This window comes from Notothenia rossii (assembly GCF_949606895.1).
Source record: "Notothenia rossii genome assembly, chromosome: 7".
NCBI lineage: Eukaryota > Metazoa > Chordata > Actinopteri > Perciformes > Nototheniidae > Notothenia > Notothenia rossii.
In genome coordinates this window covers 45,631,588-45,655,994 of record NC_136905.1, presented here as the reverse complement: position 1 = coordinate 45,655,994, position 24,407 = coordinate 45,631,588, and the positions used below count along the sequence as shown (strand labels likewise).

General features: G+C 40.5%; 1 long non-coding RNA gene across 1 annotated transcript; it reads right to left on the bottom strand.

The window, feature by feature from the left end:
- Nucleotides 1-18,342: 18,342 nt before the first annotated feature.
- Nucleotides 18,343-23,799, bottom strand: LOC307046564. Its single transcript, XR_013810151.1, has 2 exons — nt 19,177-23,799; nt 18,343-18,653 (listed from the first exon to the last, which is right to left on the bottom strand). It is a non-coding gene; the product is annotated as an uncharacterized lncRNA (long non-coding RNA).
- Nucleotides 23,800-24,407: the final 608 nt, after the last annotated feature.

The window sequence follows — 24,407 nt, the reverse complement described above, 5'->3', positions numbered from 1 at the left end:
ATTTGCCACGGAAGGCGAGTGGCAGCTACCGTAAAACTTCTCTTAACTCTGGCATCTTGTGGCAACTCCCATTCAGCATGCGCAAATGCCTGAATTGTAGTGGGGTAAGTAACCTACTACGTAACATACCATTTACATACTCAACTAAAGTACAAGTAGGCTATTTCTAAATCACAAGTACAGTGCTTGAGTATACAAGTTGGCCTATTTCCCACCTCTGGTCAACAATGTTAGATCTTTATGTCAACTTACTAATAATATATCTTGAGTATTATCATAAAAATAGCACGTTTATTTATTTTTAACAAACCACGTTCTCCAAGTAAAATCTATAGAACATATAATGTTTAATCTTTTTGAAAAATATGATCGGACCATCAGTAACAGATCATCAGTCTTGTGTACAGATCAGTCCGATAAAGTCATGCCAAAACAGCGACATTTTACGCGATAAATACGGGTTTAAATATCAGCATTTGCCACGGAAGGCGATTGGCAGCTACCGTAAACCTTCTCTTAACTCTTAACTTGTGGCATTTACTTGCCACGGCAAGTTGTGGCATATACTTGCCACGGCAAGTTGTGGCATATATAAGTTGTGGCATATACTTGCCACGGCAAGTTGTGGCATGGTTGTGGCATATACTTGCCACGGCAAGTTGTGGCATCTGTGGCATATACTTGCCACAGATACCACATCTGTGGCATATACTTGCCACAGATACCACGGAGTAGCGGCCTCCATGGCAGATGCCGGAAGTACTTGCCACTGCCCGCAGATGCCACGAAATGCGCTTGCTGTCTCTCTGTGAGAGAGGGGGAGAGAGAGAGGGGGGTGCCAGCAGCAGGGACCGTGTTGTTAGCATCTGGTTAGCTAGCTGCACTAACGGACATACGGAGCTGTTTGTTCCACAACAAGCTGGAGGAGAGCTCTCCTCTCAGACTGAGAGGCTCAGGTGAGCTAAAGGACTCTCTGAGTGTTTAGATAGTTAACTTTAGTCTAAGTTATCTCAGTGGGTCTCAAACGGTTTGGTCAAAAATTATTCAAAAGATTATTTCCGCGGCACACCTTCATATGATCATTATAGTTATAAAAAAAATAAGAGAATAAAGGAAAAACAGTTATGAAATACTATATGGCAGTAAAACAAGAATACAGTTTGAAAGGGGACTTATTTGTAAAATATCCATAAAGAAAAAAAACATCTGCTTACAGTTGTGTTTCATCTGGGTGTTGAGAGATGTATCCATATCTCTTAATGTTGCTCTCAAAGTGCACCAGATTGATGCTTTTAACTTCAATATTTTAAAAATATCTTCCCGGGGGAGCATCCCCCCGGACCCCCCTAGAGGAGGTGAGGTATGCTCCCCATTCGTAAAAAATAGCACTTTCCCCCTGCCTATATGCCGTGAGCTGATTATCGAGCCTTCATTGTAACAGTCGCGGGTTTACTGTGTGTTTGCGTGTGGGGAGTTTTTTTGTGCGTGCTCTATAGTGCCCGTAATAGTGTTCACTGGAGGCAAGCACCTCAGCACCCCCACTCAAAATACCTTCCCGCGCCTCTGCTTATATCCATGTCGAAAAGGGGAATAAACATGGTCCAGTATGTTCCCCCCGCGCGTCGGGCAGCTGTTGTGTTGATAGTACTTCGGCAGGACCTTCTTCATGTTAGCGTTGTTAAAATCCCTGGCCACAAAGAACGCCGCCTCTGGCCGTGAAGTCTCGGTCTAGTCGATAATCCCAAACAGCTGATCGAGTGCCGTGTTGTTGTATATTGTCTATTGCATTTGGAAGCAGAGGACTTGCAATGATCTCAGTATTACAACATTGTTGAGTCAATGTGATTCAGATGTTCTTTTTAATTCAAAGCTTGTCCTGAATCAGTGGGAGGGCCCAATGATGTAGAGCCCGCAGAGGCACTTGATTGTGAGTTTAACATTTTCAAATGAAAGACAGAAAATATGCATAAAATCGAATAAAAATATATAGATGTTGGGACAAATATGAATCTAGCTGTCTGCAGTGTGTCTGCCTTCAGATCTGGCCCTCGAATGCTCGCAAGTAAGGATAGTTTGAAAAAATATACAATTGGGAAACAACACCATGGGACCGAAGGTTCAGGATCAACTAGGCCATATCTGATGCAAGGCCTGATGAAATGATACAAGAATTTGATCAGCACACCAGGATGTAGGTGAGAAAAAAAAAATGTAGCACCAATTGTAGGCTCAGATGAAAATACCTTGACAATTTAAAATCTAAGCATTCTTAAACTTCAAACTGCAACACAGCGCTGTCTGTGGAACATCTAACTAGGGTAATTGCCACTCATTGCCACTCATTTGGGTCACAATAGAAAGGCCATTAACTTGGACATTTCCCAAAAGAAAATCAGACTGCAGATATTCAAGTTTTTATAGACATAATACTGAAACTAGGTCAATGATATGGTTGTATGACCTTTGATCTTGACTGATATTGAAAGGGTGAGTTATTCTATCAATACACTGAAGTCAGAAATCCAAAACCAATTGGTGCATAAATGTGTTTATCAAGCTGGTAAGGCGGGAACACATTTGAATTACTTTATTTACTGCTGGGTACCATATGAATTTAATCCAGATGTAACTAAAGTCTGATTTAAGTGTTGATCATATGTTTTATCGTTAGTCCAAAATTGTAAGGTAATACATCTAGTGGAGTAAAGTACAACATTTACTTCTGAATCGTAGAGGACAAGAAGAACAAAGTAGCAAAAAATGTAAATACTCACTCAAGTAAAGTATATGTACCTCCAAAGTTTACTTAAAGAGACAACAAATTAGAGAACATCCCCGACTCCAGAGGGTTAATGGTAGGGTAGGTAAGAATGGAGAAACCAGCTCGAGTGCGCTAGAATTTGAAAGTACGCAGCCGAGAAAAATCTGCCCCTTCTTTCAGAGTTCCTTACAGAGCCCCTCCTCCAGCATCCTTGAACGCGCACATGACCAATGAGGGCACGAGATACGTTTGTGCACGAGATGAAGGCTGACAGGCAGGTAGGCCATCCAGTTACTTTTGCCGGGCCGGCTAAAATAATTGGTCGTGCTTTTTACAGCGCCACAGCTTCCGCTTTTTATGTATTTATTGTCAAAGCATTTAATGTATTCATTGCTATCGGGATGTTAAGAGCATTCCATGGAATATAACAAAAAGTGTTTCTGAAGTGAATTACCTACCCCACCTTTAGGTACAGTACTTGAATAAATGTACTTAGTTACTTTACACCACTGCATGTGAATGTTACATTGGCCAACTTTGGCTAGTCACAGAGCAATTAGCGGAAGACACTTATCTCAGAAGATATTTTTAGAAGAAATAGAACAGAAATGTAATGTGCCTAATGATGAAAAGAGAGAAATGATTAAAATGTAATATTGTAATATTGCTACTTTTACTTAAGTAATACATTCACTTGGTGTTCAGCTGCTACTTTATAGAGTGCCACAGTGACGCGTCCTAAACCCCTTCTGGTTCCTTCGACAAAAACCAATACAATTTCTCCATAGGATTTTGGAAAAATAGCTTGAAAATTATAAAATGTTCGAATCATAAATCTATCGATCATAAATCTATCGATTAGATTTATGATTCAAAAATTATAAAAGTAGGGTAGACATGTGGATATTATCCGGCTGAACAAAACGTAAGATCCAATACTTACTGCATGTTATCAGTTGGATTGTGTATTATTGTATAGTTGGGGTCCTTTTTATTTTACTGTTACTTTGGAATAGTTTTTCACGAGACAGTCAAATTAAATATATGTCCTATGCCATATTCACATTCATTTGTAACACACACGTAAGAGTAAAAGACAAAGATATTTAAGAAATGTAATGCAATGAATAAGCTTAATTGTCACAGAAGCACACATAACGTCATATCTGATATTTAAACAAATCATTTCCTTGTCCCTAAAGCATTGACTACGCTATCGTCCTTAAATGCAGGCAGCATGTTCACGTTCTGCTGCCACAATAAGTCGGTTTCTCCAGTGTAATGATAATAAAATTCTTTGTAAGTATTGTTAATGTGGCACCCCTGGGATGTGTGACCACATTAATATAATTATTATTATTATTTAGAGTTAGAACATGCATTTATTTTGTACATCTGTTATTTTCATGTCATTAACGGGGTTGATAGATGCAGTGAGTAGTGAGGCGGAACGTTTGTGTTTGATTCAATGGTTCCGGGGTACCGATTAAAGCGACGGACGTTCCCGGGGTTTCCTCAGAAGTAATCTGGAAGGAAACCGAACACAACGTGTCCTCATTACTTCTGTTTCACCTGCACCATACAGGTTGGTAAACTGTGCATAAATCACAATGAATCCCCCATAAGGTTTGCAAAGATAATATGTAATGGCCCGCTAACAGTTGAAGACTTTGTAGCGCTGTTTACATGTGTAAAACTGTTATATAGTGTGTGTGTATTAGCCTAGCTTCCCCGGTACGGCGCCATTTTGGGGACAACGTGATCTGACGCAGTAAGGAAACAAGTTTGTCAGTATATCTGAAGGCTCCCACACACTGAGTATTTACATGCATGTATAGTGATTGTGAGTTTGTAATAAATATGTACTTTGTAAGGGTTATAAGTTAGTTACTGTTGATAAAAGAGTAAGGTTGTTTGTTACACTTAAATATGTTTCAGTAATGCATTTTAGTGACCTGCCATTAATGGCAGAAGGTAAATAGTCAACATGACAGGTTAGAGGGGTCATGAAATACTACTTTTAAGTGAAAGTAAAAAGAAGAGTAGTATTAAATACAGGTTAATACTGTATACAAATGTATTTAAGGTACAACAAGTGTTATTGAATGTGAAATTCAATTCGAAATATGTGTTTATCACATAAAAGAATAACATACAGACAGAGTGAAGGTATGTGAATGGTTATCAAGGAATGTAAGTCGAAACTGAAATGTATAAGATAAGTAATATGTTTATATGATTTTGTGTAATAAAACAACCGCAGAAGTAATCTGGAAGGAAACCGAACACAACGTGTCCTCATTACTTCTGTTTCACCTGCACCATACAGGTATCATCACTGTTACTGTGGTCCTCATATTGGGGACCCGTAACAGTTCTTGGGGGCTCGTCCGGGATCGGCGCCACCTACTGGTCGGGAGCCGATCCATTAATGACTTCTAGGACCAATACCAGAGCTGATGCGAGCAGAGAGCTGTAAGCTGGAGCAGACGTGGAACCGTTGCTGAACTGAGCGATCCATCGTGAGTGAATTGGAAGAGCTGCTGTCATGTCGGAGAGCCAAAGGAAAAGTCTGGTGTGGGACATCAGAAGAAGCCTACTCTCCTTGTCAGCAAAAGAACTCCTCCACATTGCCAAGGAAGTGGGTCCAGTGCCAGGCCAGGAACCGTCTGAGCTCGAGGAGGGAGACGATGAAGGCTGCTTCAACTACATCAGTTTATTTATGCACAGTAAGCACTTGCTTGAGTCAGAAGATAGTGGGATGGCTCACTTGTTGATGTTGAAAGATGCTATTGATGACATTGTGAAAGACAGAGAAGTAAGTGTACCGGGTTTGCCACATGTAGAACCACACTTAGAGATAAACACAGGTAACAACACTAAGCAGATATCTGAAGCTGAGACAGATCTCACCGCTTCTCCAGTCAGTTTTAATGCTGTAGGTGATAACACAAATACTGGGTTACTGGAAATGCTCAATAGCTATGAAGACCTGGGCAAAAGGTTAAGACAAAGCATTTTGGCACCTGCAACACAGACACTAGAACCAACCCCACTGTCACCAGCACACACTAATAAGTCTCATAACAGCCCACACTCAACAGCTCAGTCTGCTGCCCAGTCCGGCCCTGAGACAATGATCTCCTTAAGAGAGCTCTCCTACCTCCAGAGGAGGGAGTTTAAGGTGCAAGGGGGTCAGGTTGGTGATCATTCTTCGGACATAAGCTATAACAATGTCTGTAAGCAAATCGAGGAAGGGATTAGAGAAGGTGTCCATGACGGAGACATAGTTCGTGGTGTGCTCCGAATCATAAAACCTGGAACTTTCAAAGACATGCTAATAAATAAGGATGACCTGACAGTGATGGAGCTCAAAGGCTTTCTCCAGGCCCACTTAAGAGAGAAAAACAGTACGGAGTTATTCCAAGAATTAATGTGTGCTAGACAGGATGATAATGAAACACCACAACAGTTTCTCTACCGAGTGATAGGGTTAAAGCAACGTGTCCTATTCACCTCCAAACTGTCAGACGCAGGCATTAAATACAGTCCAGCTACTGTTCAAGATGTGTTTCTACATACGGTCTTGCAGGGACTTGGATATAAACACAGTGATGTACGCAGAGAACTAAAGCCTCTTCTGTCAAGTGGTGAGGTGAGTGATGAAACAATATTACGCCATGTAATGAGAATCACCAGTGAGGAGAGTGAGAGACAGAAGAGGATAGGTCCTTCTCGTCGGCAGGCAACAACTAGTGCTCATAGCGCACAACTTGAGCTTAACACAGTCCAAGAGTGTGGCAACAAACAAGAGAGCACAGCACACAAAACAAAAACAGACCCAATAAAAGAGCTTGCAGCTAAGGTAGATGAGCTAACCAGCATGGTTGAGGCTATGAGACAACAAAAGCAGCCACATCCGGCAGACATGATTAACCATAATCAATACTCTCAAAACAGAGTGAGACCCAGGAGAGAGAAACCTTTTGGTTGTTCAAAATGTGTCGAACAAAACCGGCCAGATTGTAACCACTGTTTCTATTGTGGGGATGGAGGACACAGGGCTGTGGGCTGTTTAAAGAGACAAGAGAGTCAGGGAAACTCAAGCCGGTCACTGCAGCGGGGTTGCCAGTGATCGGATCCACAATACGACCCCAAGCTGAACATTCTGGTGAGGCAAAAGCGCAAACCAGTTGTGAGGGCAAAACAGTTGAAGTAGCTAGTGCACAGAATAGTTACCAGCAAGATGAATCCTCGACTCAGTTTTCTTTTGGTTCACCAGGGGTGAAACGTAGAACTGTTGCCAAGCTGATAGGAAAAAAATCGCTAATACAGTGTAATCTAAACGGATTGGCAGTGACTGCATTGCTTGACTCCGGTGCTCAAGTCAGTATCATAAGCCGAGCCTGGAAAGAACAATATCTGCCTAATCTTGATGTTCGACCAATATCGGAGATTATCGAGGATCTGGACGAGCTAAAGGTGTATGCAGTTAATGGCGAGCTTATTCCGTTTGATGGCTGGGTAGCCATTATGACCAACCTGCCAGGAAATGAAGAACCCAGTCTTTCCATCAGTGTTCCATTCCTAGTCACAAGCTTGACCATGGAGAGACCATTGGTTGGTTTTAATGTTTTGGAGGAAATCATTGAGGGGCAGCCAGAACGATTGATATGCACTCTGGTTAAACTGCTTCGTGATGCCATCAGTGTTCCGGTGGAGAAAGCCGAAGCAATTGTGAGCTTTATTCAGGCAGTTGAACCAAGTGTGTCGCAGGGACGCCTAAGAACAGGTGTAAATGACATCGTCATTCCGGCTGGTCAAGTCACCTGGGTGAGGTGTCGTGTTCCCCAAACCCTGAACCCCTCTGATCGTCTGGTGTTGTTTGAAGCTGATGAAGACAGTCATCAATTATCGCAGCTGGATTTAGGGACAGGTTTGTTTGAGATACAGAACCCTGCAAAGCCTTATGTCACAATTGCAGTAGGCAATAACACCAAACATGATGTCACCTTACCACGCAAGACAGCCCTGGGCGTATTGCAGCACATTGAAAGGTTTGTGGATGCTGAATCTCCTGACAAGACAACATGTACTACAACAGTCAATGAGGTCTCAACTCAACCCCTTGAACCAATCCAAAAAGCTGAGCCGATTCCACCCCTGTGGCACCCCCCAGTGGACCTCAGTCACTTGGAGGAGGAACAACAAGAGATTGCCAAGAGAATGTTGTACGAAGAATCAAAGGCTTTTGCGAGGGACGGAAATGACATTGGCTGTAACCCTAGCCTACAAATGGTGATAAATCTGAAGGACGATATTCCAGTGCAAAGGACGTATACTTCCATACCAAAGCCGCTGTTGAGGGAGGTCAAAGAATATATTCAAGACCTACTGGTGAAGGGATGGATTGTTAAATCCAAGTCTTCCTATTCTGCCCCTGTTGTGTGCGTGCGGAAGAAAGATGGCTCTTTGCGCCTTTGTATAGACTATCGCCTGCTCAATCAGAAAACTGTACCAGACCGACACCCACTGCCTCGGATACGGGACCTACTGGACACCTTGGGGGGATACTCTTGGTTCAGCATCCTTGACCAGGGTAAGGCATACCACCAGGGTTTTGTGGCTGAAGGTTCATGCCATCTGACCGCCTTCATCACACCCTGGGGGCTTTATGAGTGGGTGAGAATCCCGTTTGGTCTTACGAATGCACCAGCAGCTTTTCAGAGGAGTATGGAGGAGATGTTGAGTTCTTTGAGAGATGAGTGCTGTATACCTTACCTGGACGACATCCTGTGTTACTCCCAGACCTTTGAAAATCATGTGGAGGTGGTTCGGAAAGTGCTCCAAGCGATACAGAGTCAGGGAGTGAAGCTCCGCCCTGAGAAGTGTGAGGTGTTCAGGGGAGAAGTTCGCTATGTCGGACGCCTGGTCTCTGGTGAGGGTGTTCGAGTCGACCCCAAAGATCTAGAAGCTGTACTGGCCCTGAAAGCGAAAACACCGAAGACCGTAGGTGACCTGAGAAGAGTCCTCGGCTTTCTCAGTTACTACAGGTCGTACATACAAGACTTCTCAAAGATAGCAAAGCCATTATACGAGTTGCTCCAAGTGAAAGTCTCAACACAAGCTCGACAGATCAAAGCTAAAGGCCCCCAGCTGTCATCCAGGGCGCCTATAGAGTGGACTGCTGTGCATCAGACTACACTTGAGGAACTGGTTGACATGTTAACTCATCCTCCAGTTCTCGGATACCCCGACTTTGACATGCCATTTGTCTTGCATACCGATGCATCGGAGCAAGGACTGGGAGCAGTTCTTTACCAACAGCAGGACGAAAAGCTGCGAGTCATTGGCTATGGGTCACGAACCTTGACACCGGCTGAAAGGAATTATCATTTGCACAGCGGCAAATTAGAGTTCCTTGCGCTAAAGTGGGCAGTGTGTGAGAAGTTTAGAGATTACCTCTTTTATGCTCCTCACTTCACCATCTACACTGACAACAATCCACTTACTTATGTTATGAGCACGGCCAAACTCAATGCGGTCGGTCACCGTTGGGTGGGGGAGTTGTCAGACTTCCGCTTTAACATTAAGTACAGACCTGGAAGAATGAACATTGATGCGGATACACTGTCCCGTATCCCTCTTGATATTGACCACTACATGTCAACGTGCACAGAAGAGTTGTCGCAAGATGTGGTGAGTGCAACCTGGGAAGGAGGTCAAGCAGCTCAGAGAAAAGATGTTGCCTGGGTAGCTGCCCTCTCTGCCTCCTCCCTTGATGTTATCCCACAGCCGTGCACACCTCTACAGGAAATAAGTCACAATGAGTTGGTTCAAGCCCAAAGGGAAGACCAAACGATTGGAGAGATCGTAAGGCTAAAAGAAGTTAGTGATAAACTTTCAGATGATATGAGGAGGTCAGTCAAGGGAACCGCGTGTAAGCTTCTCCACGAGTGGAACCGTCTACACCTTGAAGATGGAATCCTATATCGGCGGACACCAGAGAGAAAACAGCTTGTCCTACCTCTGAAATATCAGTCTTTTGTCTTGAAGCACCTTCATGATAACATGGGACATGTAGGCACAGAGAGAGTCATTCAACTAGCCAGAGAAAGGTTTTACTGGCCTCATATGAAAAGATTCATAGAGGATTATGTGACAAAGAAATGCTGTTGCATTAAACAGAAGAAACCAACGGTCCATGTGCGTGCACCAATGAGCAGCATGAAGTCTAACTCACCCCTGGAACTGGTCTGCATTGACTACTTGCACCTTGAGAAAAGTAAAGGAGGCTATGAATATATCTTGGTGGTAGTCGACCACTTCACAAGGTTCGCACAGGCCTATGCAACCAAAAATAAATCCGGACGGACAGCAGCAGAGCGGATTTATAATGACTTTATACCCCGTTTTGGGTTCCCCAACAAACTGCACCATGATCAAGGAAGAGAATTCGAGAATGATCTCTTTCGAACACTCGGGCAGCTAGCTGGAGTAGGTCACTCTCGAACATCTCCTTACCACCCACAAAGTAATCCAGCTGAGCGGTTCAACCGAACTCTGTTACAGATGCTGCGAACGCTGACAGACAAAGAAAAAGAGACATGGAAAGAACATCTTCCACAGGTTATACACGCATATAACTGCACACGTCACGAATCGACCAGTTATTCGCCTCACTTTCTGCTCTATGGTCGTCAACCTCGTCTCCCTGTGGATCTCCTATTCGGCCTATCAGAGGAGACAGATCCAGTAACACACAAAGGATATGCTGAGAAATGGCGCGACAGGATGACAGAAGCATATCGGATTGCTACTGATAACAGTCTGGCGTCTAGTGCAAAGGGCAAGTCCTATTATGATCAGAAGGCGAGGGGAGTGGTTCTGAAGCAAGGGGATAGAGTGTTAGTCAGGAACCTAAGTGAGCGCGGAGGGCCTGGTAAGTTGCGTTCCTATTGGGAGAAGAGGATATATGTGGTAAAGGAACAGGTTTCAGATAACCCAGTATATGTCGTCCATCCAGAAAGTGATGCAAAAGGGAAAATCAGAACCCTGCACAGAAACCTGCTTCTGCTTGTCAATGACTTGCCAGTGGAATTCCCACCACAGTTAGTCAAACCAACCCCAAAGCCATCACAGAAGCAAGGAAGCCATCCAAGGAGACAAAGGGATGTGAGAGACCAAAATGCTGAGACATCTGATTCAGAGGATGAGTCAACAGGAGGTTACTGGTTGCGGGTACCAGCAAATCGGGCTAGGCCTATCATAACAGGTACTCCAAAGAGACCAATTATGTTAAGAAGAGAGCAGAGACCAGTGTTGGAACAACAGCCTTCTGAGGAGATGTTTGGAAAGACTACCAGGAACTCTGGTGTAGAGAGACAGTTAGAGTTCCAAACTTTACCTGACATGGACATTGCGCAACGGGAAACTGGAGGACAGGCTAGAGGTCTTTGTGAAGAAGAGTACTCTTCAGACAGGGGTGAACTTCAACTTGAGGATGAACCGGAAATCTCTCATCAAACTGACTTAGAGGAGGACAATGAGCAGACAACCCCCAATGTACCTCAGAACGAAGATGAGCAAGAGTTGCCTCAACGTGCATGTCCCGAGGAACGGGTACAAGACCCTGAACCTGACTCACCTGTCCCACTGAGACGGTCTACTCGGGAGAGACGACCAGGTCACATCCTCACCTACTCATCTCTTGGCCTCCCAACATACCAGTCGGGTCCAACAGTAAATGCTATGGATACATACCTCATGCCCTACACTCACCTTTGGTATTCACAAACATGCCCACCATCATTCCACTACACACCCCTCATTCCATATCCCCATTCACCATTTACATGTCCCATACAAGGTTATTGAAAGGTCACACACAGTGTTAGTCCTAAGGGTCATACATTTTGAGGTGTGATAGTTTGGACATTGTAAATATTTGTGTTTTATGAAGATGTTAAAGTTATCTTGAATAGGAATATGTGATTTCAAGTAAGTGTCGGGAGCCACTTTTGTTGTCGGGGAGCGTGTGGCACCCCTGGGATGTGTGACCACATTAATATAATTATTATTATTATTTAGAGTTAGAACATGCATTTATTTTGTACATCTGTTATTTTCATGTCATTAACGGGGTTGATAGATGCAGTGAGTAGTGAGGCGGAACGTTTGTGTTTGATTCAATGGTTCCGGGGTACCGATTAAAGCGACGGACGTTCCCGGGGTTTCCTCAGAAGTAATCTGGAAGGAAACCGAACACAACGTGTCCTCATTACTTCTGTTTCACCTGCACCATACAGGTTGGTAAACTGTGCATAAATCACAATGAATCCCCCATAAGGTTTGCAAAGATAATATGTAATGGCCCGCTAACAGTTGAAGACTTTGTAGCGCTGTTTACATGTGTAAAACTGTTATATAGTGTGTGTGTATTAGCCTAGCTTCCCCGGTACGGCGCCATTTTGGGGACAACGTGATCTGACGCAGTAAGGAAACAAGTTTGTCAGTATATCTGAAGGCTCCCACACACTGAGTATTTACATGCATGTATAGTGATTGTGAGTTTGTAATAAATATGTACTTTGTAAGGGTTATAAGTTAGTTACTGTTGATAAAAGAGTAAGGTTGTTTGTTACACTTAAATATGTTTCAGTAATGCATTTTAGTGACCTGCCATTAATGGCAGAAGGTAAATAGTCAACATGACAGGTTAGAGGGGTCATGAAATACTACTTTTAAGTGAAAGTAAAAAGAAGAGTAGTATTAAATACAGGTTAATACTGTATACAAATGTATTTAAGGTACAACAAGTGTTATTGAATGTGAAATTCAATTCGAAATATGTGTTTATCACATAAAAGAATAACATACAGACAGAGTGAAGGTATGTGAATGGTTATCAAGGAATGTAAGTCGAAACTGAAATGTATAAGATAAGTAATATGTTTATATGATTTTGTGTAATAAAACAACCGCAGAAGTAATCTGGAAGGAAACCGAACACAACGTGTCCTCATTACTTCTGTTTCACCTGCACCATACAGGTATCATCACTGTTACTGTGGTCCTCATATTGGGGACCCGTAACATTAACAATATTAATAAAAACAACAACGCTTGGGTTTGTTCGTTTATTATGATGGTAATGTCAACCAGTAAGCTTCAGTAATCAACTCCAGCTCAACAAACCATATTACAATATCTACGTTAAGCCCCGAGCCTGTTTTCCAGGTCTCAGGCTAGAAAATGACATTCCCAGAACAAATGACCATAACTACACTTCTAAAAAGGGGAAAATTAATAATCTTTTTTCTCAAAGCAATGATAAACCTGTGAGTTGGATGTAGAAAAGTCAGAATCAATATAGATTTATTTTTATTTTAAAGTAAATTCCGATTGAACATAGTAATTTTTTTTTAATTATTGTGTCCTTCCAAAGAAAACACATTACTTATAGTGAAAACTACCCTTGAATGATGGGATGGTAGACTAAAAGCTTTAGGAATCCAAACTATAACATATAAGAAGTACCCTGTATCAAGATTGATGCAAAACATGTGAAATTTGACCTATTTAGAGAGATTTAGCAAAGAAAACCACTTCTGGGGTCATTTGGGTGGATTTGACCTATCTCTGGCCCCCCTTGGTCAATTTTGATGATTGACATCTCTTTTTAACCGCTAAAGCCAAAGGAATCGAGGGAGAGTTCCACATACACACACGCAAATAAGGAGTGAGAGTGACGCTTAGCAAAAACCGGAAGCTGCGCTAACATCTGGTAGCTACCATTAGCAGCTAATATTTATTCTCAGATTTTTGCATAAAAATAGAATTATGGATTATCAATAATTTTTTCAAAGTGACAGACACATTGGATTAACCTATGGATTAACCTTCAGCCGCGTTTTTTCTCGTTTTAATGCCATTGAACACAACTTTTGATAAGAATAACAGCTAAAGGTGAGCATATCTCCGTGTTTTGCTACCTAAAGCTACGTTGTGTGTTGTCTGTATTTGCTTCCCCTGTCGCGAGTTCTAAACGCTCAGTGATTATCATGGGCGTCGCCTGGGACTATAGCCCCGGACAAATTCTCCCTCAATAATATAATACAATAACCGTACTTTACTTAGAGGACGGCAGAATTGTAATTTCCCGTGTTCAGTGAATGCAACAGAGGCAAGATACCGCCAGACCAATCAGAGTTGCATGGAAATAAACGTGTTTTATTGGCTGACAGGTAGCCTACGTACCTCTCCTCTGTGACAGTGTTTAAACTTTAAACTGTCAGCCGCGGACGTAGAGTTTCTGAAGATGGACATTAGACATTTTTTTTATAAAAAAGACGGCAATTCTCAAGTGGTGGCTCACACAACAACCCCAGAGCCACCACCTGAGCCAGGTGAACAAGGTATGTAAATGTCAGTAAACTTACAAGTTATGTCAACATGTAAGGAAAGCATAAATTATAGCTACAGATGTAGCACTTCATTTCAGACAATAAAAACAGGGATGATAGCTCATACAATAGAGATTTCAAAGGTCTTTTATTTTGAAACTGTACATCAGAATGTCCTGATTTTTTCTTAGTGACTAGATGTGGTGTCCTGCTATCACCCTGGAGTGAGATGGATCTTTGATACTGGACAGTTTTTGTTTTATTCTCATCTAAAAACAGGGATGATAGTTCATATGTGAGATTTCAAAGGACTTTTATTTTTAAACTCTATATCAGAATGTCCTGATTTTATCTGAGTGACTAGATGGGGTGTCCTGCTATCACCCTGGAGTGAGATGGATATTTGATACTGGACAGTTTTTGTTTGATTCTCATCTAAAAACAGGGATGATAGCTCATATATGAGACTTCAAAGGTCTTTTATTTTGAAACTGTACATCAGAATGTCCTGATTTTTTCTTAGTGACTAGATGGGATGTCCTGCTCTCACCCTGGAGTGAGATGGATATTTGATACTGGACAGTTTTTGTTTTATTCTCATCTAAACACAGAGGGATGATAGCTCATATATGAGACTTCAAAGGTCTTTTATTTTGAAACTGTACGTCAGAATGTCCTGATTTTATCTGAGTGACTAGATGGGGTGTCCTGCTATCACCCTGGAGTGAGATGGATCTTTGATAATGGACAGTTTTTGTTTGATTCTCATCTAAAAACAGGGATGATAGCTCATATATGAGACTTCAAAGGTCTTTTATTTTGAAACTGTACATCAGAATGTCCTGATTTTTTCTGAGTGACTAGATGGGGTGTCCTGCTATCACCCTGGAGTGAGATGGATCTTTGATAATGGACAGTTTTTGTTTGATTCTCATCTAAAAACAGGGATGATTGCTCATCCAATAGAGATTTCAAAGGTCTTTTATTTTGAAACTGTACATCAGAATGTTCTGATTTGTTCTTAGTGACTAGATGGGAAGTCCTGCTATCACCCTGGAGTGAGATGGATCTTTGATACTGGACAGTTTTTGTTTTATTCTCATCTAAACACAGAGGGATGATAGCTCATATATGAGACTTCAAAGGTCTTTTATTTTGAAACTGTACATCAGAATGTCCTGATTTTTTCTGAGTGACTAGATGGGGTGTCCTGCTATCACCATGGAGTGAGATGGATCTTTGATACTGGACAGTTTTTGTTTTATTCTCATCTAAAAACAGGGATGATAGCTCATATGAGACTTCAAAGGTCTTTTATTTTGAAACTCTACATCAGAATGTCCTGATTTGTTCTGAGTGACTAGATGGGGTGTCCTGCTATCACCCTGGAGTGAGATGGATCTTTGATACTGGACAGTTTTTGTTTTATTCTCATCTAAAAACAGGGATGATAGCTCATATATGAGACTTCAAAGGTCTTTTATTTTGAAACTCTACATCAGAATGTCCTGATTTTATCTTAGTGACTAGATGGGGTGTCCTGCTATTACCCTGGAGTGAGATGGATCTTTGATACTGGACAGTTTTTGTTTTATTCTCATCTAAAAACAGGGATGCTAGCTCATACAATAGAGATTTCAAATGTCTTTTATTTTGAAACTGTACATCAGAATGTCCTGATTTTTTCTGAGTGACTAGATGGGATGTCCTGCTATCACCCTGAAGTGAAATGAGCCTTTGATACAGTTTTTGTTTTATTCTCATCTAAACACAGAGGGACGATTTTTTTTGACTCTACCGTAATGCATAGGATATTCGCGCACCGCAATATCACATGCGGGCTGGCTTGACTAGGTTTTCCCGAGTGGAGGCTGGCTTGACCGCAGTCAAAGCAGTAGGCTATAATATATTAATTACTGCTGTAGACTACAACCACTACTTGTTTAGCTAGCGTAAACTCAACAAAGCTAGTGTTAGCTGGCTAACTGACGTTATTTTGCCGCTAAACTGCACGATATAAAACGGTGGTCTTCAAAGCGGATTTAATCCTCAATCACAAAAATAATATTCAAAGTAATACTGGGCAAGTAACGGGCAAAACTTACCGTTGATTGACGCGGCATGTCAGCGGACTGTTAGCGACACTTAGCCCCGCAGTCTCCACTATGGTCTCCACCAGTAACCCGCCTCGTCGTTCTGATAGCTCCGCCCCTTCGCTCCAACCCCCCTCCCTCCCCCCACATCTACAGCTGATCTACAGGTGAAAATTACTTTTGCGACACATTTATCGCAAGAAGTGTAGCAAAAGTCAAGACCGCAGATTCGTCGATTTATACTGCCACAGAGCAGATTCGTCAAGTTGGTAATGACTGATTTGAGAGGTTGTAATAACCAAGTTGCAGTTGTAATGGAAAATATATTTAAAACATGTGTATTTTTCTGCAAGTGAACATTTCATCACTAAGTTCATTTTTTTTCTACAAGCTGCAAAACTTTTTTTTTTTCTTCTGTGACTTCAAATTTGGTTCACAGTTACGTGGATATTTTATACAAGTGTAAATTTGGTTCACAGTTACGTGGATATTTTATACAAGTGTAAATTTGGTTCACAGTTACGTGGATATTTTATACAAGTGTAAATGTATGCACGCAAACTCAGATTTCTTTTCTGCAAGTGCTCACATCAGGTTTTACACGCTCTCGCATTTTGCACCATATCTACCTTCATACTCTGGCAGAGGGCTCTTTTCTTCCGCCCGGACGAGAGAGGGTAATGATACACTCTGTGGCCAGGCAGGAAACATGTGACTTATCAGTAACTTTAGACATCGTAAAACAATTTTAAACGAGATTTTATTGTAGATTAAACATTTTACTGATACCAACTATATAATATTTACCTTGTTCTTTAAAAATAAAAATAAAAAATATATTTTCTTTTGAAAAATATATTTTTTTAATTTTTAATGACAATCAAACATGTGGGAAGAGGGGGGGCGGCGCCCCTAGCGCCCCTATGGGCCGTTCGCCACTGACCAAATGGGTATCAAATAAGCAGTAAGCATTGGTAACACAACTTCCAAAGTTACAGTAAAATAAAAAGGACCCTGACTCGGACAATACACAATCCAACATGTTCAACAGAAGAGAATCAGTTATATTGTTTGTAAACATGGTACTTTACATATATATCTGTTTGTTTAAGGTGTCCAGGTGATGCAGACAGGCTGGACCAGAGAGTGAGAGACAGTGGACTCCTCACAGCAGTGAACTTCAGCTCAGGTACAAAGACTCTATTTTTCATACTGTACAAAGAATCAAGAAAGAAATTGTTTTAATGAATGAAGTATTGACTTTAATACACTGATATACATTCCATTAAACAATACTAGATCACCTACACATCAGTTAAATTGAGGGTTTTTTCCATGCAAAAAGTTACATTTAGATGTTAAAAGCAATATGATTTTGTCAGCTTTCTAATTTAATGTATTGAAGGCAAGGATATTTAACACATAGTGAGAACTGTTACTATTTATCTCTCAATATTGTCTGTAAAAAACGTGGTAAAAGTTATTATTTCAGTGAGACAACAGAGCAAGCTTCTACAGTTGCACTATCTTTTGATAAGTTTAATATTATTTTGATAATAACATATATTTCAATGTTGATGAACTTCATACTGTTCATTCATAATCTGATTGTCTTTGTAGCTCACTGTTTAAATAAAAAAAAACACATTACAATTACAAAATAATTATATCTACAGCCCCTAAACACACAGCTTTCATAAATAACACACTTGTTCCACAATAATATGTTTTGTTTCCTGTAATTTTTGTTAGGAAAGGACATGCCTGAAAGACACAACATGTTCTCCTTCTCTGAGGGTCAAGAAGAACATCCAACAGGAACATTGAAAGCTGATGTTATGAGATTTTAAGACCAGTACACTAAGAAACTACTTTTATTGTAAAAACAGTCAGCTGATCGAATGCACCTATTTCCACATCTACACTCCATCAGCTGATTATTTCTATTTGCCTCGCTTTATGAGCTTCACATCACTTGTGCCTTGTACCGCAGTTTGCAACGTCACAAATAAATGGGGCCAATCTTCAGTCAGATGTGAATGTGTAATCTAATATTTTCAGTAAGAATAATGGACAAAAGGAGTGCAAATACAAATACAATTTATTGAAATGTCAACCAAAAGTTAATCAATGTTTAAAATAAAAAGCACATATGGACCGAAACTGTAAACCTATTAAATGTATAAGTAAACACATTTATAACGTGACAGACTAGGCCTGTGCAGTTGGTATCAGCTTTGCCCAGCATGGGCTCCTCCATCAGGCCTGGTCCTCCTCGCTGAGGAAAGACCCTCAGTCCTCTCCAAACCAACAGACAGGACGTCCATCACACGGAGGTTTCTCCCTGAAGTCTCTGCAGCTCTCTGGACACCACGCTGTCTCAATCCGTCCACACTGAATATGAGAGGGGGAAAATGAAAATAATAAATGCTTTAGACAATAAGAAACATAAAGTTGACTGTTGAGTTGCTCAATTTTTTTAGATTCTCAATACTATTACTGTATAACTAATATATCAGGTTAAGAGGCACATTCAAATAAAGATTGGTCTTTAAATACATGTTGTATTTTGAATTGTTTGTCTAAAGTCAAGGATCTAGAACTGGTACTTAGTTTTAATGATACAGTCTGGTTATTATGCTGTTTGGAGGAGGCCTCACAGGTAAGAGCACTAACTAGCAACCATCACATGTACCTTAGCTTGACTTAAATGTATTAAACGTATAATTAAGTGATATCAAAATATAAATAACTAATTTCATGCAAATATATTAATATTTGCTTGATTCCATTGTTGAATCTAGCACAATTGCATACAAACGTTAAGGGATTTTTAAGATTCTGAAGTATTATGCTAAAAACTCAATAACTTAGATTATTATTTATAATTTTGCTGAATAGTTTCATGTCCGCTTACCTTAGAAACGTAAAATGCCACGGCAGTGTGCAGATGGGGAGCATATTAGCTCAGCTAGCTCTGGAACTTTCAGCTCGGTGGCAGCAGGTCTTCTTCTTCTTCTTCTTCTTTTCTTTAATGGCGAATCGCTTCCACTTGGAACATATATCGCCACCTACTGTTGAGTTATTACATGTTCATATTAAATCCTTGTCCTCAGACCAGTGCTTTTGAGGAATTTGAAGATCAGCTTGTTTGCTTCATTTCTTGATTTACTTTCATATATTGCTTTGAAATCCATGTCCTTGATGTTGAGTTGTTCCAGTGCAGTTTTCAGAATGAATCTTTGTCTGTTATAATCCGGGCAGCTAAAAAATACATGATGTATTGTCTCTGGTTGTTGGCAACCATCACAATTGCCATTTGGATGTTTTCCAATCAGATGCAGTGATGAGTTTAGTCCAGAGTGTCCCAATTTTATCCTGCTGTTAATGCTCTGTTCTCTTCTACTACTCCCCCAAGTGCTTCCTGTTCCTACTTCCCTTTGTATCTGATATAAATGTCTTCCTTTGGTGTTACTGTCCCATAGTTTTTGCCATTGTTGCTTGATAACCACTTTTGTAAAAGATTTGACTTCTGCTCTACTGATGGGTAGCATAATATCAATCTGGTTTGCTTTCAAACCACATTTTGCCAGTTGATCCACTACTTCATTCCCTCTAATACCCACATGCGCTGGAACCCACACAAATTGAACAACAATTCCCAGATGAACTAACCTAAACATGCTTTGTAAAATTTCATGTAAAATATCCTGACGACATTCTGAAGAGAAGTTGTTTATACTCTCCAGAGCTGCACTGGAGTCAGAGCAAATGACCACTCGCATTGGCTGTGTTTCCTCTACCCACTGAAGTGCTAGAGAGATAGCCATCATCTTTACTGTATATACTGCAATGTGATCACTTGTACGCTTTCCCACTTTGACTTTTAACTCAGGAACATAAAATGCACAACTAATTAGACAATTTTCTGGATTTTTGGATCCATCAGTAAATATTTGTATAAACTGCCCATATTGTTCATGTAGAACAGTGTTCACATAAGCCTGTACATTGAATTTGTTTTTCATTGAATGTACCCGTTTCGCTAGTGACAAATCTACTATAGGTTGAGGTAGCAACCATGGTGGAAAAGCTGATAACAACACCGTCGGACTAATATTCCATTCTTTAACTTTGAATTCCTTACATATTTCCGAAACACAAAAACAAAAACTTTCTTTTTTTATTTTGTTACTTTCCCAACTTGTTTGTACAGTTTGTTTAGTAGGGTGAGTATCTTTATGACCCTGTAGATTTGCCCAGTAATTAACAATTAACTGCTTTCTCCTCAAAGAAATAGGTACTTCTCCGAACTCTACCTGAAGTGCAGACACTGGTGTAGATCTTACTGCCCCACAGCATATCCTTAGTGCTTGTGCCTGGACTCCATCTAATTTTTGAAGAGAAGAATATGCAGCTGACCCATACACTATTAGTCCGTATTCTATGGCTGATCTAATTAAGGCTGTGTATACGTTCCTCAAAGCAGCTTTATCAGCCCCCCACTTAGTGCCTGCCAAGCACCTCATAACATTTAAAACCCGTTTACATTTATCTACTACTTTATCAATGTGAGTTCTCCATGTGACTCTCGTCCAACCATATTCCCAGAAATTTAAATGTCTTCACCTTCTTTAGATCTTGTCCATAAAGTTTTAACCTAACCTCCTCACCTATCCTTTTCCTCGTAAAAAATAAAGTTTCAGTTTTTTCCACCGACAATCTAAACCCCCATGTCAGAGACCAGCTTTCAATTTCCGTAATGGCTTCCTGAATCTTAGCTACAATATATTTTACATTTCTGCCCCTTTTCCAAATAGCTCCATCATCTGCAAAAAGTGACTTACCAATATCAGATCCTACTTGTGTATATATATCATTGATCATGATAGAAAATAAAAGAGGACTGATGACACTCCCCTGCGGGGTTCCATTTTCAACTTCATGCCTGCTAGAATATGACTTGCCAACTCGGACTCTGATGGCACGGCCAAACAAAAAAATCCATAATCCAATTATATACATTACCTCCCAGACCCATAATGTCCAGTTTTATTAATAATCCTTCCTTCCACATCATATCGTAATCTTTTTCCACATCAAAGAATACAGCTACAACACACTCCTTGTTCGCTTGGGCTTTCCTGACTTCAGACTCCAGGCACAGCAGTGGATCTAAAGTACTCCGCCCTCTTCTAAACCCACTCTGATAAGGAGTCATTAGTTCATTTTTCTCAATGTAGTATGTTAGCCTTTCTGTTATCATCCTTTCCATAAATGTACACAAGTGTGATGTCAGAACTATAGGTCTATAACTGCCTGGACTGGTTGGATCTTTCCCAGGTTTCCCAATAGGAATAATGACTGACTCTTTCCATATTATTGGCAGCTTCCCTTTCTCCCAGATCTTATTGTACATCTCCAGCAGCTTTCCTAATTCAAAATCACTTAATTTGGTCAACATTATATAACATACATTATCTTTCCCAGGAGCAGTCATTTTACACTTACTTAATGCTCTTCTCAACTCTTGAATAGAGAAAGGTATATTTACAACACTCTGCGACGAATGTCTTTCTTCATATACATTAGGATGCTCATCTAACACTTCCTGCCTCCTGATCTTACCTTCTTCTGTCAAATTTTCCGAAGAATGAACTTTGACAACATTTTCAGCTAGAATTTCTGCCTTCTCCAAAGCACCAGTGGCAACTTCCCCTCCAATCTCTAATACTGGCAGGTTACTCTGATGTCTTATTCCCCTCATCTTCTTAATCATTCCCCATACTTTATCTAATGGTGTAGTTCTCCCAATACTTGAACAGAACAATCCCAACAATCCCTTTTTGCTCTTTTAACAATGTTCCTCACCTGAGCCTGTGCCTTTTTATATTCTAATAAATTATGTAATGAATGTGTCTTTCTTAGCTTTCCAAACAGCCTGATTTTGTTTCGGATTGCATCATTACAGTCTTTGTTCCACCACGGTACCATCTTAACACATTTACCAAGTTTCCCAGTTTTATTCCCAATAGTTTGATTAGCGCTTTTAATTATATTTGAAGTAAATTGCTCATTTATTTCATCAATACTTTCTGCCATATCAATCTGATCCAATTCATTATCGCACAATTTAGCAAACATCTCCCAATTTGCTTTAGAAAAAGTCCATCTCATGATACCGTCTAGCTCAACCACATGATTTATATCAAACTTGATTATAATAGGAAGATGATCACTCCCAATACTGTTATTTGCCAATACTTCCCAACTGCTACCAGAAGCTAATTCACTTGTTACAAGAGTTAGGTCGATCGCAGACTCTGTTCCATCTCTAAAATTGATCCTTGTACCTTGCCCGTTATTTAAACAAACTAATTCCTTTGCCTCCATTAAATCCTCCACCACCTGTCCGTTGTAATCTGTTGATCTCCCTCCCCACATTGTATTATGTGCATTAAAATCACCACAACATATTATTTCATTTCCTTGAAAAAGACTGTCTAATTCCTCTATTTTGAGTTTATTACATGGATTATAAAAATTCAGGACACTAATTTTCCTTTTATTAATCCAAACTTCTACACCCACTATTTCTAAATCATGACTGTTCTTAAAAGTTAGCTTACTATAAGACATGACTTCTCTGATAAAGATTGCACATCCCCCTCCCTGGCCATCATTTCTATCTTGTCTTATAGCAGTATATCCCCCAATTATGAAGTCCAAATGAGTCTTCAGCCATGTTTCTTGAATACAAATAACATCTGGTTTTTCTTTTAACTGATATATATAGGTCTTGAATTCTTGTCCATTTGCAATAAGGCTTCTAGCATTCCATTGCAGAATGAGAAAAAACATTCATCTACTCACTAATCTGTGAATCATCATTATTGGTGGCTAGCATTTCATGTATCATTTCAACGGTTATATCCTTTATCCCCAAAAATTCACCTGCTGCCTCCACTATTGTTTTCAGTCTTGACCTCTTTTTTGTCTGTTGTAAAGCAACATTCACCACTTTTCCAATAAAGGCCACAAACTTGTACTTATTAACAATCAATGCATCCTCTCCTATCACACACTTATGTGAACACTTTGTGGAGCTTTCCTTTGCCTGTGGGAGTTTGGGAAAATCTTTTGAAGAGAACATACTTGATGCTACTTGGGATTTCCTAGCTATGTTTAGTGAAACCTTTTCTGTTGCTTCAGCATATGAGACTTTATTTTGCACTTTGTATCTCTGCACCTCCTTGGCCTTTTTCTGCACTTCACAGCCCTGATACACAGCACTATGTTCCCCACTACAGTTACAACATTTCACCTTAGCACCTGCAGTACAACTACCATATTCATGTTCCCCCGCACATGTTGGACACCTGGGTTTAGTTGCTTTGCACTTGTCTGCCACATGCCCAAACCTTTGGCACTTAAAGCACAGCAGAGGTTTAGGGATGAATTATCTTACTGGAAAGCTCATGCAACCGATCATTATCTTCTGTTGTATTGTTTCTTCAAACTGAAAAAGAACAGACAAACTATCCACTATCTTACCTTGGTACCTAGTAGGAAGACGCTTTACTACAGTCACTTTCCCCCCTTTAATTTCCTTCTTGAGTTCTTCTATGCCGATTTCTATGGGAACTCCACTGATAACTCCAAGTATTTTCCGATTTGCTCCAGGAACATGGCATTTAATTCGAACTTCATTCAGGGTCTTCATTTTCAGTAACTTTTCCTGTTGTCTTGCATTAATCAACTCAACCAACATCCGTCCTTTGCTCAGAAATCTTGCTTGTTTTATCGATCCAATTTCTTTGTGAATTGCTTTAGTCAGGGCCACTGGATGTAGCTTAGCTGCGGATTGCTCACCAAACTCCACAATCACTTTCCACTCTTCATTCTCAATCCTTTTCTTTACTCTCTTCAATTCATTCTGTGAATCAGATTCACTAAGACTGTCACTTGACATGTCTATCTTCTTTCTTGAAGTCTTTTTCCTTACTTCATTCCATCCTCCTTCAGATGCACTTTCCATATCCTCCTCTCCAGGACTCAAAGAAGCCATTCCACCAGCTGCTCTCAATCTCGCACTCACTTCAACGTTCACTCCTATCTCCGTCTACTCAGTCTCAGCACGTCTGCCAA